The sequence below is a fragment of the Tenebrio molitor genome, chromosome 6, assembly GCF_963966145.1.
Source record: "Tenebrio molitor chromosome 6, icTenMoli1.1, whole genome shotgun sequence".
Classification (NCBI taxonomy): Eukaryota; Metazoa; Arthropoda; class Insecta; order Coleoptera; family Tenebrionidae; genus Tenebrio; species Tenebrio molitor.
In genome coordinates, this window is record NC_091051.1 from 20,128,559 (window position 1) to 20,143,885 (window position 15,327).

Here is a 15,327-nt window from a genome sequence, read left to right on the forward strand (position 1 = left end):
GTTTTTGACACCAAAATGCGTGCGAAAAAGGGCCTTTTTGTAATTTGCCTCCAGTTTGATTCTCTAATAAACATATTAACGAACGTGACATCATCATCTGGGATGTCCTTATAGACATTATTTCACGGAACATTTTACGAAAATATTTAGGTTGGCAAAGCTTGATCCGTCATGTGTGTCAATTTACAAAATGTGCAAAGAATTATTTATCAGGATTTTTGGCAATTTCACGTATTTCAGCGGGCGTACATGAAAGATTATCTTCCATATTCGTGTTTTGTAACAGAATTTGGATAAAACAAAAGGCGACTTTGAAGACTTGATCAAATTTTCACTTTTAAAATTAAGACATTACCAACCGCCACAAAAATCCCTAAATCGAGGAAAGTAACCATTTTTGTTTAAAAACAGCTTAAAAGGGCAAATTACAAAAAATAATATTAAAAAACTCGTTTCATAAGACCTTGAAGCACTCATTCTTTAAAATAAGTCGATGGCTACGCCACTCGTTTTTTAATCTTGAATTCGTGCTTCAAGACTGGTCTTATGAAACTTGTCTTTTAATATACCTACTATTAAAACACTAAAGCTTTAAGGGTTGCTTAGCTAACAACAAATTCACCTACATTTTGGACAATGATAAATAGACACTTTATTTATGATAGCAACGAAACAACAACAATTGACCATTTCTATATCAACGATTAATGATACAGATTACTTCGGAAAAGGTATTTCAATTTACTTTTTAGAATTTGCGTCTCTAATAGGTCTATTATTGTATTCAATTTGGATTCGTTTGTGGCTATCTCTTAAAGCACTTGTAGTTTAATAGATCTCTAAGAAAATTTTATCAATATTTCACTGTATTATTGTCATTTACACAAAAAAACTTCTAATGTTCTATTATTAATGTTCAAACTCTACTTTTTAACATATGTTGCAGATGTAGTTGCATCCGTTACCTTGAATTACCAATTAATACAAAATTCCCTAGAATTTGAAAATTTAATTTTTTTATTTAAAAATTAAAACAAGGGTGCAAACTCTAAAAAATAACATAAAAACTCGTTTTATAAGGGCATTGGCGCACTCGTCCCATTCAAAACACCCGTACGGGTCGTTTTCTACGCTTGGGACTCGTGCACCAAATCAACCCTTATAAAACTCGTTCTTTAATATACTATTTTTTGTTATAATTTTCAGATTGTAGTGCAGGTGTAATAAAAAATAACATATGATACACGTTTATAATGGCCTTCAAAGGCTTCCTTATAAACTTGTATCATAATTCATAATATTCTATCTATTATTGCCTATGTTTGAGTTTGACAACGCACGGGCTGAATTGATGCTACTCAATAGTCAGTAGTGATTGTATTTAAAGTTCTTCAGGGTCGGAAAGTTATGTGAAACACCCTGTATGTTAAATCTAGAATATCAAACACTAAATTAAAGATTAAAGATTCTATAGAACATAAAATTATACTCAAGCAGAAAGTTTCTTCTTCGCTCTAAATTTTGAAGCCTCTGCTAAGAACCTAGGTGATTCATATCGCATGTACAGTCGATTACAAAAAAGTCTACTACATCATAAAAATTAAGAGCACTAATTTTCCTATGTTTAACATGTGTAAATCATTTGTTTCTGACTTTTAATGTACACTTGCTTTCAAAACTTTCGCGTACACCTATTTTTCGCTGTATTAAATCAGGCTTGTAATTAATCAACTCTGACATTTAAACTTTTGAAAAGTCAAAATGCCTTGAGTGATAGAGCAAGACAAAGTTTTGATGCTTTCCAAATTAGTAGAGGAGTGGTCCATAAGAAGGGTTGCTACTCATAATGGGCTAAATAAAAGCAATGTTCTACAAGTAATAAGTAAAGAAGAGGTGGGAACAAGAAGGGACCGTGAGTAGAAGACCGATCATATTTTTTTTTTAATTGCTGTCAATGTCATCTTTCACCTAATCTCAAAATTACCCGTTCACACTGCTTAAATTTTGTAAAATCGTTGTTACTTGATTTTGAATGTGTACGCGAAAGATTTGAAATTGAAAATGAAAATTATACCTTTACTCACAATTACGGTCCTTTCATTTTGTTGTTAAAGCCTTTGTTGTTTTCTGAATAAGTTGCAGGCATTATTTTATCATCACTTTACTAATTTTATCCAAAATTCACGATGAAACTCAAAAAACTGTAACGATAAAAACCAAACATAACCTCGAATGACAGAAAAACTTCACATTTTGGATTGATCATACGTTAAAACTGCCCGCCAAATTTGAAAATTTTCAGCGTTTCCCTAACAAAATGATTCCTTTGATTTTCTTGTAAACCATTAACATTTGTATAAAGTAAGTTGGGTTATTTTGCCTTCTTACACATACAACCTCATCATCAGACAGTATATTAGAAAATAATAAAATAAGACTGTAATAAACTACAGATTAAAAGAACCCGACACACTAAAAACGTTGTTTCTGAACAGTGTGAAATTTAATTGAAAAACCGCTTCTTTAAATTAAATATTTGTAACGAATATCTTAAACTAAATTAACAAGAACAGATTGAAATTTCAGTAAATGGCACTTATAGTGTCTTGGACGATTCTTTGGCAGAAAATCTAAATACAGTTTTTGTATTTTTGACGGCAAAATTTTCAGACAATTAGTAAGATGATGATATCATATTTTCATTTATAGTATTTGTGGGTTAGACGACAATATTTTGAAGTTGAACACAAAACTCATCCCAATCACATATGATTATGGTATCGATTCGAAAATCTTGGAACATCTACAGGAAATTAGAGATTTAGGCGTTATTATTGATGGACGTTTAACCTTCTCTTCATCTATTATAAAATGGACTTAGCAATAGACTTTGTTATAAAGAACATAAGGAACGAATTAATTAAATAAGTAATAAGTTCGGTAAGGTTCAGATTGGAATTATCTGTTCTAATCTAGAGTTCTACCTATATTCGCTGTTCTAATGAAATGGAAAGTGTTCAACGTAGATTCTTAAAGTTTTCGACAAGATAGAGTATATCCTGAAAGAGAAGTTACGCTTTTTGTTTTATTCGATAAATTCCACATCGAATCAGTGGAGCACTGAGAGAAAATACTTGTAAAATTTCTTTATAACTTACTATACTTTTTATTTTTTATTTATTATTATTTATTTTTATTTATTATTATTTATTTATTATTATTTATTTAAATTGTGATAAATTAACCCAACACTACAAAATGCACTAGAATATATTAATTAGAGCATAATTTCAGGGCAAAAATTGTACTGCTTGAAGGATATATTTCAAATTTTACGTGCGCTAGGTACTTACTTTCTCTATGTAGAATTTAGTAATTTTTTATGTCAACCAATCTCTCGCTGGACCAACTTTACATGAAGACGAAGTGGTTGTTATCTTCTTGAATATATTAAATTCTGTTTTTCTCGAACTAATGCACGTTACCATGTAACTTTTTATGTAATAAGTGCACTATCAATTTGCTTTCAAATTCACAATGCACGTGCACTTTATTTAATAGCATTTCTGATCGCTGTGATTTAGGTAGGTACCATTTTTCAAACTAACTAATGTGTTAATTAGCAATTATAAATTAATAGTATTTAGTTCTGTTGTTTTCTAATATGTATATTGAATAGGGTAATTTTTTTAAGCGTAACAAGAATTTTTGTTTTTTTTGTTTGTCCAAAATTACTATTTGCATACTGTTGGACAATCAAATTATTACTGTTATTCTAATTGACAAACAGTAAACAGTTTTTAAATTATTTTCATAATAGCTGGCTTTCTTACAATTAATTTTTTAATGAAATCTAATCACTAGGACTTTTGCAAATGGGAAAAAGTTTTACTTTCTATAATTGAAACTTAATTATTTTCGGTTTCAAAGAGAACGCGATTTTTAAACAAGTACCTACGGGTAAAATGAAGAGTCTCAATAGGTACGTGAAATATTTCCATAATCTTTTCATAATTACATCCATCTTAAGCGGTTTATCGTAATGTAATGATTATTGTGGATGAACTGGATGAACTAAATGTGAAGAATTCATAAAGTGACCTTTCAATCTAAGATTTTTAAGCTCAAAGTAAAATTGAAGACTGAAACTGAACTGGGGATGTTTCTAAATTACTGATTTAAAATTTGAATAGTACATATCAATTTTCTGGTGCCTACGCCACTGACGATTCCCACAAAACCCTATCGATATTAAAATATTCAGTTATGCGTATCGACTTCCTCTCTCTGTAATCTTCTACAAAATGTAGTTACGTCATTGTATTTCTAATACGAAATTTTACCATAATTCGTACAAGAGGCGAAAGCTTTTACTTTGATGGACTTTTCGAATATTAATGGACATGAAAGAATTACATTTTTCTGCGAATATATCATTTCGACGGATCTAGAACGTGCGTAAGAGCTACATCGATCGCTTTGCCTTTTTTTCAGTCAAATTTCATTACGTCTAACATCCCATTTTTCAGTCTCGGCTGAGAAAAAATAGTCAACAGCGAACCTGCTCCCGTTATTCAAATATAGGTGCATATAAAAACCTGTGAACGTGAATGCACACACCAGTTTTAAATTCCCACCCTTGGAATGTTTCAAGCAGACCATGTTTGAGTGTGTGTGCGTGTTACTTCCGGTTTGAATACGATTTCATCCCCTTTGGTGGGTCGGATGTTACGTACACGCACACATACACACATGCACTCAAAGTATGGATGGATAAAAGGCAAGATGAACTAGATATTGCAAAATGAGACAAGCCTCTCGAGAGGAAATTTGAGATGCTTATAATAGTGGAAGAATGGACGGAAGAGAAGCACTTTAGGCTTGATTCAAGGACATCGTGGTACCCTTAGACCTCTTCAGTGGTTAAAATAAAGAAAAGATGTACTGATTTACAATTTATTTTTTCGTAATTCCATTTTATAGGAAAATATGTATAATAATATGTAGATAAATACTTCACTGAATAGTAAAATTCCATAATTTGTAGAGAATATAAAGGCTTTTACGTTAAATTCAATTTTTTTTTTATAAAACAAGCTTCCTTTATAACGCAACCATACCCCTCCTTAAACTAAGAATAAGCAAATAAAAAATTAACAACTTTAAAGGTGTCTGCGTTGTTTAAGTAAACAAAAGCTGTAAATACCTACCTACCTACTTGTGTTAACTGCATATTCTCATCCTTGAGGCAATTCAGCCAGGTTATGTTTGTACGTGTGTTCGGATATGATTTCATCCCTGTTTGGTGTATCGAATGTTAAATACTACATCGGGTATGGAAGGTAATAAGGGAGAGATTTTGACCTTATAGCATCAAAGTAAATGTTAAATTTAACAACAGTCGAAGATGCACTGAAAACGAAAACTATTTCTGTTCATTGTTTGGTTTTACTAAGAATTAATGTTCACAAAACATTTAATTTCTTCTGATTTATATGTTTTTTAATGTAATCAGTATAGAGAAATAAAAATACGCAAAGTTTATTTACTTCAGCTTTCAATAACATATTTATTTTCAAAACAAATAAAACTCCTCTTCTCCTGTATTTTCCTCTTAGTACAACTTACAACCTAGTGGAAATAAAAAGTTAGTGGCGTCACATAACACATAAAGCGCAAAACTCCACTTTCCTCATTATGACAAACGAGAAAAGCCTTGTATAGCTGTCACTTACCACGCATTAAATTAAATAAATTGAGGTAAAATTTTCACGGACTTTGTCTTCTAAGAATTTCCTTGTTGTATAATTAACTGTGGGGATTCTTTTTGTTATTACGAGTGCTTAACATAAAAGGGTTACTAAGCAGCGCATAAAAATAAACAGCGCAGTTGTAAAATGTTCTATAAAGTAACACCAGAAAAAAAATGAAATGGTGTAGAAAAGAATTTATGACCACTGCGAATTTTACAAGGGGTTGAATTGGTGTTCGGAGACAATTTCGTGTTGTAGCTTCGCCCAAGTCTGAAAATAAACAAGAACGGATTAAATGAATGAGGGTTGTGACAAACAAACTGGTTTGTTTCTCAGTTTTTAGTTAGGTACTTATCTGCGATACACTAATATAAGCTTTCAGATAATTAAAAGTTTTAATTTGCAATGCTTAATACAGCTTTTGGTAAATTTTATTTTACGAGTATTTTGACGTAATTAATCAATTTATAATAAACATTATGAATATTTAGGGTCCTTGAATTTATTTTTAAATTACAGTTTCTCTCTACAAATATGTTTATTTATTCGTATGTTTTATAAAAATGTATTGCTGAGTTCAGCATAGGCAACCAATACGGCGACATGTCATTGAGGGCATTCTAACGTTTGATTTTTTGACTCCACATACCTACATTTATATAAAACCTTTTATTTGAAACCACATGAGTTTGATACTAATTAATTCTTTTTTCTATCGGGTTATTTAAAAATCGAGGGTTTATTTTAATAAACTAAACAATTTAGAAGATTTACAGCAGAGAATTCGCGCTGAAATGGAACAAATCAGCCCTGACATTATTGAGCGCAGTGTACAAAGTGTTTACACTCGTGCCAAATGGTTGACGGGGGACAATTTCAACATTTACGTTAAATTTTGTTGTTAATCTCAGATGTTTGTTTGTTTTTTGTTTGAGGTTGATTAAAATGTTTACATTAAAAGTTAAATCAAATTTTCTCAAAAAAAAAAAAAAAAAACGTAAGGTACCAAATTTTTTCATCTATCGTTTAGGTAGTAGGAAGGTCTATCAGAAAGAGGAGAAAATAGTGAGGTATTGTAATTTAAAACATTTGCTGACGACGTCATTGCGCAAAAAACATTACATAACACTTTTATGAATTTTCTTCCAAAGTTTATGTTCACACTGAATAATGAAATCATTGCATAACAATTTACCCTGTTTCAAATTGTGATGTACGTAATCAATTAACGTTGCATTATTTTCCGGAGTTTCAAACTCGAATGAACCTGGAATTTAATCAACTCATCGGCACAATCATCCCCGAAAAACACAACCACGAAAAAGCAAATATCTAATCCCCAACAGTGCCGGTGTGCCACTGGTTTCATACACCCACCCACACACTACACCGACATCGATTACTCCAGAGTCTACTTTCCCGGCGCCCTTCGCTACTCACAGGACCCTCACCTAAATATTGCACAGCCCTTAAATGATTATTATCGATTCTCGTCCCTAAATAGGTCAAAAATGGGAGATAAAAATTGCAATGACAGATTTTGCATTCGAACAAGGGTTCCAACAACCAAAATAAATCATAAAAGATCAGACGCAATCCCTTGTAATAATTATGTTTCGGTGAAATATGACAGAGAAAGTTTGTCGTTGGGCGTACGATGAATTTCAATACAGCGAAAGAATTGTGTTTAAAACGGCTTTCAAGTAGGGAAATGATGAAAGATGGTATCTTGTTTCGTGCCGAATTCCGGGAGTATATGGAATGGGGGATTAAGAGTGTCTGAAGACGGCGTCAGCAAAAGCGGGCCTTTGCCACTCTATCGAAATATGAAAATTGGAGTGTATTCTGGATATCTGTATCTCTATGGAGTGCCAGTGTGAGAATATTGCTAAAGGAAACAGGTGATAAAATAGGGCTTTTTGCTGTCAACAACGTATCAATATTTTATGGGATTATTTCTACATAATATTTTTATAATATATGTAAAATAAAACATCGACTCGATAAATCAATAAAATATATTTTTTACAAGAAAAATATCCAAATATAAAATTAACTTTGTAAAAAGAAAAAGGAAAGGAACAAGAACTAGATCATTAATTAATTAATGATATTAAATATACAGGTTATTCATCTAAGATGACGAGCCTGACCAGGTAAAAATGCAACCCAAAATACATTTGACAAAGCATACATTGTGTTTTGGTATTTAAAAATTAAATCAGGAATCCAAGTGGGTATTCTATTAATTTGAAAGATATATCTGTCATTGCATTTTTCGTTCATATTTAGTATTTTTTCGAACGATGAGAGAATCGATGTGATCCTACTATTACTTTAATGATTTTAATTGCTTATTATTGTTATTAAATCATAATTTGTTGAGAGAGGTATTTTTCTGTCAGAACTTGACATTCATTAGGCTGACGTTAAAAGCTGTCTATGTTTTATGTGCATTATGATAATACCGGATAATGTAATAGAGATCGAGAGTGCTTTGTGAATTGTCTTTTGGGTTTGGTCAGGCTCGTCATCTTACGTGAATAATCCTTCATAAAATGTATTCTCTCTCTCGGATTATTAAATTTTAGTAATTCTTGCAACTTTTTGATGCTACTATTTTAACAACCAACCTAGTTTAGTGAAACAAAATTTGCGTATATCAAAAAATGAAAGAAAATTGTCCGTCTTTCACTACCCCATCCCCATTAAGACTGCTTCTCTTTTAATGATATGCAACAAAGTTGGTAATTCCGGACCCGAAACTCCTTGGTGTTATGTAAATTGAGGCTTCTCTCCGGTTCCTGAATAATAATAAAAATCACATTATCCCACGTTTCAGTTTTCAGTTTCTTGAAACTGCGGCAAATTTCATTAAAAAACTGAAGCAGAAGACAGCTTTACGTCAAGTTTTTTTTAAGAATTTACATTTAAATAACAAATCTTAATTAATTTAGCATGATATTGTTATTATCTCATTATATCAATTTCCATTTAAACGACATTAATAATTTTTAAACGGTTCATTTAAAATTTATATTTCAGATACCGTGCTGAGCTGCACAAAATGATAATTTGTGACAGCTCATGTTTTATGTCTTACCTGATAAAAGCTACGCCCACCTGCTTAGGAAACTGTTGTACTTCTTTACGAAGAAGCCATTGGCGTTAACGTACCAATAAAGAAGACGTGCTGTCTGCAAAACTGGCGGCTTTATTATATCAGCAAACAAACGTCCTAATTGGATAACACTGACGGGAGCAAATGTAACACTTAACACCTCTGTTGGGTCGAAAGCGATCGATAAAATGAACGGACGGTCGTAATTTTTCCGAGATACTCCGTCATTTTCGAGGGACGATTGTTCTCTTATTGACTCGACCTCTCCGGAGTTTGACGACCGGATACCCGGAGCACGTCCAGGCCTCTATCATTTATCAATGTGTTTGCTCCGAAGTTTGGAAGAGGACGCAATTTAATACGGCGAGAGTCTGGAAATTTTTTGCTGAGATGAGTCAGGATAATAGTTGGATGTTTGGCATCGAGGACGAATCAAAAACAAAGTCGTAGTGGAATTTTTTTGTCTGTACAAGAAGAATATCGGAACAAAACTGGCAACGAGCATGGTAAAATATAACAAATGATTGTAATAATAGTTTATTGGGATACATATAAGATTAGTGAGTGCATTTTATAACAGAATCGAGAAAGAGTTTGAAAAATCCAGACCAAGTCGCACAATCGCTTATACGAAAAAAAAATGGCTTCGAAGTAATTTTTTTGACAGGAATATTTTTAAGACATTAATGTCATTAGTGTCATTAATGACTTACCTCAGTAGTTATCGGTGTGGTTATTTACTTACAGCATTAGGGTTGTTAAGTTCAACTTTCAGATAGTGTCAACAACAATAATTGTAAGTAGCTATAACAACACGATTGCGCGAAAAAGTAATACGTAATAATAACGGAGCCCCAGTACTATGAAAGCACTATCCCCATTCAATGAGTGAAGTTAAGCAGTGGTAGAGTGCGTTTCAACGAGAGGTACACGTCTATAAACTTGCGTAGAAATCTGTTTCGGTCTACGGTGGCGTGGCGTACCTAGACAGTAGCGGCGTTAATTTGTACTTTCCAGGGAATTTTCTAATTTCATTTCAACAGCTGATTTTTCGCCATTTTGTCGCAAATCACAGCCAGGTTATTGTTCTTCACCGTCTTCTCTTTTATGTCATACAACTTGATTTCTAATCCCGGTTGTGAAAATCTGATATTTCCTATGTTGTGAAAGTAAAAACAAAAATAAAACTGGCGCATCTCGGTAGCCACGCCTGTGTACCTCTCGTTGAAATGCACTCTAGATGCTGTAAGTGTTTGGATGGGTGTGTCCGCCGGGGAAAACCCCGTTCCGTTCAATACTTCATAGTTTCATTACATTGTTTTAGTATTATCTGTAATTTTTTAAATTTCCGTGAACTTCGTTTAAAAAATGGTTTTCATTCGGGATTACAAAACATTCATGGCAGAATCATATTTTCGAAATGAGAACGAAGAAAACCATGACTGGGTTTTACCATGCACAACTTTTTTTGTTTCGGCAAAACGTTTCTTCATCATCATGTGTGAAAACTATTGCTTGCATGAAAAATGATCCTTTTTAATAGAAAATAATTTATGTTTGTATTTGATAATAATCATAGTTGCCACTTTTTATAGGTTGTAGAAATGTTTTCGTATTGATGCGTATTTTTGAACCAGACGGAATTGAAAATGCAACAAACAATAATACATTTCCAAAGTTAACGTGGATTTGTGTTTTTTTATTTAAAAAACATAAAGCATAGTTAGCTATGAAGGTTCATAAATTTTGATATTTTATTTTTTTCTCATAATACAGGGCAAGTCACATAAGTCTTATTTCTGAATTTATTTTGTACGCAACAAAAATACCAATGACGCTGACCACTTGATACCGTTTATAATGTGATTGAATTTAGTAATCAACGTACGTATGTAATTTGGCTAAAAATGTCAAATCATAAACGCAAAATATCTGTGGACAGACTATGCCTAACTGCACAAGTTTTTATTTAATGATATTAAACGTCAAGGAGTGCCAGAAAAGCTGAACTATCAGCAGAACATACAACCAAACGTCAGAAGATATTGAAGCAGTATTTTTTATTGTCAGGCAGGGCTTGTGGAAAAAATAGTGTATGCACTTCAGGACGTAGTGTGCTTTTTTCCGTGAATGTTTTGTACACCTCACCTACACCTTGCTACGCAAACTACCAGTCTCGGTAAGAAAATTACATTTATTCGCAATCCGTTTTTATTACTTTGAGATTTTAAATGGGATATGTTCTTGTCAGGTAAATAGAGAAATAAACGTTCAAATTTCCAACCAAATATATTTTTGTTCAATTCCCCAAACATACCTAACCTCAAAAAAATTAGAAAAAAAAAATGCAATGCAAAGCCCAAAACCCTGAGATCATACACAATTGAATAAAATAAAAAGTTACGAATAATGCTCGATAATACGATGCTCGGTGGACGTTTCATTCCCAGCGACTCGGTTATTCAACATGATTGCTGTAAAGGCGGCCTTACACCAAGGCAACAATTGGCAACATGTAGCACGCAAGATTTTTTAGTACCTAATGTTGCCGGTCATTACCAAAAAATGTTGCGTGCTACATGTTGCTAATTGTTGCCTTGGTGTAAGGCCGCCTTAATGAAATAATGAAACATTTTCCACCTTGCATGTAGTCTACTATAATATCCCTTAGTTCCTTTGTGAAAAAAATACTGTCTTAATTAAAGTCTATCAACTGCATTCTGCATTAATCAATTAGTAAATTTTTCTCCCTTCAAACAAAACACCGTAAAATGTTCTTTGTTGTGCTAGTATAGATATCATGAATTCTTTATTGGCAATGGTCAGCAATAGCAGTTCGTCTTTATTTTCCTCTTGGTCACGCTACATAATCACGTTAGCTCGTAAAAAATCAGCGAAAACGGGAAATTTATTGAATATGAAGACCAGAAACGTGGTGGAGAGAGTAAGAGGCGATAACCAACCTGATTTGCTAGCAGCTTGTCTTATATAAGTTTCAAGGGTTTTCCTGGCAATTTATTCGGGCACAAATTTTAGCACTTACACACACCATACACCCCTACATCAGACTCCATTTGTAAACTTCAGGGGAATCGATACATGCCTCACCAACAAGAATCTAAGTTAAACAACCATTTTTAAGGAGAAAGTTGAAGAAGTTGCTTATTGCCAAACGATGGTGAGATTGATTTTACAGCGACGTAAAGAAGGAATATTTACTTTCAGTCAGCGTTTTAAATTGTTCGAGTCTCAAGAGATGTGTCAAAATTCACAAGTCGCAACGAAATTTTATTTGAATTCTCACGTAAAATCTACCAAAATCCCACAATAAATGGGTGTGATTCAAAATTTTATCTTTTGATCGTGTAAAAAGTAGACACTTTTTGTATTGAAAATTGTTGTCAAAGTTGCCGTTTAGTAAATTGACTGAACTGTGCAAAAAAATTTTTATTGCACGTTTTTATTGCACAGAACTCAGAATAAAATAATCCAATTTGTTGGAAATGTTTCCAAATTTTATTACTCCAAAAACATTGTTATATATTAATTATTTTTATATGAATAATGCACATCGACACTAATCTTGCAATTGGTGCAATGGTCTGGTACTGGGTGTAGAAGATACAGCTCGACCAAAACAGCTTGGCGGGGTGAAATCTCTCCCACTAGCGAAGCGCACATGTTTGTTGTGTGTTGAGGTGTTTAGATCGTGTAGGTATAAACGGATGAAAAATTCCAAACAGAATAAAATGATTCAAGTGGACGGCATCTCCGGGCTGTTTAGAGCAGATTTGCTTCATTGAGTGTACCGTAACTACAACCCCAGCCATATCCTTGTCTTACAGATATTCGTTTCCTCTTCTGCGCATCTCATTCGCCAAACTAGTCTGGTCAAGCAGTAGACTCCAGTCGCTTGGTGAAGGGACATTAGGTTGGGATGTGCAGCAACGCTATTTCGTTCGACCGTTCTGTGGTTCGAACAGGTCCATTTATTAGTAAATAAGAGTGGTTGCTATTGGTTGGATATGTGGACCGCCCAAGTTTCCCCCACCAAATGTCCCTTCAGCTGCTAACAGAACTCTACAGTGATGGCATTTTGAATCTGGGCATGACTGGCTGTTTCTTGCAAAAATTCATTTGAAAAAGCAATGTCATTTTTCTCGAATTCGTGTATTGGTTGCCTTTCAGAAGAGTATGCAGTAAGCTAAGGCCCGGTTATATAAAGCTTAGTTAACATCGTGTCAGCTAACAACGCGTCAAGTCGGATATCCGCCCATTTGATTGGCTGATTCAAATAAAATGTTAAATATCATCCAATAAGATGACTTTACATTATGTTAACTTTAACAACGACTTGACATCCCTTTATGCAACCGGGCCTGTGAATACGTTTTCCGTAACACTTTTAGACACACACCACTGCTTGAACTTGTTATACACTAATTCATATTGTTGGCGTGACTTTTGAGGAACCAAACCTACAACTGCCTTTTCTGCAATGTCTGCTATCTCTGGAGCAGTGTTCGGCAGATCGTTTGCTTCGTTATTTTAAAACTATTATTATCACACATTTTACCTTTTTTTTCAAAAATAGTCTTGGCGACTGAAAATTCTAAAAAACTGTTTACAAGTAGTTTGCTAAACGACGTGGTTCTCAAACAACTTTGGTTATTCATAAAAAATTGAATCAATAATAATTATTTTATACAAATTTATTTAAACCCGGTGCGATAATCTCACAATCGTAGATAAAATGTTGTAAAAAGTTCTTTTATTTCACTCACATCCTTGCTCGTATTTTAAACCCGTCCGTACAATAAAGGATAACTTTTTACATTTATATCTTAAACAAACTATTTTCTACTCCTATTGTAGAATACTGTAATTATTAAAGTGTTTTTCTTTAGATAACAGAGTTCATCACCCACGGCCCGTTGAATAATAATTTCAAAAATCACAGTAAATATCACAGCAACTAGTTTATGAAGTACAATCACAACATTTAATGCAATGGTTAGTTTCATATATCAGTTTCAGTTTATCTAATAATGAAACTTATTTATCAATTTCTCTTCATAGTCGTTCAAAATGTATAGCATTCTACTCGCGGATAATGGCTATTACTCGCTCGAATTAATTACGCCACTCGCTTTCGGCTCGTGACACAAAATCATTCTCACCAGTACCTAATAACCATCATTGAATAATATATCTACTATTTTTTTCTGATATATCTAATAATCTTGTTTTGAAAAGTAGGTAAGTATCTTTGATTTTATACTATACTGGGTGCCCCAAAATTCGCGGAATAGCTTAGCAGTACGTTGTTAAGTAGTCATTAAAATATCAGGTAAAAATGTTTTTAAAAAATCAATCTTCTTTTTTGTGAAAGATATGGACCTATGCGTTACACTAAATGTGTATGTATCCTAACACTCCTAACAGTCAGCAAATATTTCATTTTTGTTGTATCCATGGAAATGGGAGTGAAAAATCAAAGACAGGTAGCCGTACGTTGTTTGAGGTAAAACGGACATAAAATTACTACTTGGAAATGCTGGAAATAATGAAGAAAATAATTGTCATGACAAAAAAAATCGAGTGTAATTCAACAAGATAATTTTGAGTCTCTTGATTAAAAACACAAAATATTAGGTTTTTTATAATAATTATTTGGTCACTCGTTGAAGTAAATGGTATTGATATAGTAAACGATTGATAGATGTCAGTTGTATTTTGTGAGAGCATGGCCAACTGTATCAAAACGCTAGGCGCTTATTATGGCCGTCCCACTTGGTTTGAAAAAGTGTTCCCGTCGAGTAGGCCCTGGAGCGTACGTACAGTGGCGCCCCCTAAATTAACATTAGGAACTGATTTGAAAACGAAATTCGTCACAATAACAGTATTGACAGAGGCTGCGTTCGTTTATATCATTTTTATGCTAATTTACGTCAAAATCGTTCGGTTATTGTAAAATGAGCAAATTGATGTAAATCTAAATCGTTTGGATATTAGACGTCAGAATCATTAGAGGAAGCTCGATTTGCTAGGAGTATTTCGATCGAGGATTATAAACATTTTTGATAACCTGGCACTCACATAATATTTTTTACTTATTTATGAATGAAACTCAATAGAAAACCGAGTGCTGATTTAAAAAAGAAACATATGTATATGATGAAATTGGATGATTCTGTTAACAATCTTTGCTGTGTGAATTGAAACCGGATGTTCCAAGACATTAAAAATAGTTATTTTACTACAACCGTCAAAAAAACGCGACATTTATGCATCATTATCAAGTCAAAAAGTATGTCATTTTTTGATAGATCAAAAATAGTTGTCAAAAAGTTTCCTTGGATGTTTTACAAAAATTCGTAACCAAGTAACTAGCACAAGCGGGCAACTTGAATGTCTGATCGTTTTGTAGTAAGTGTCAATTTTATTAGCAAA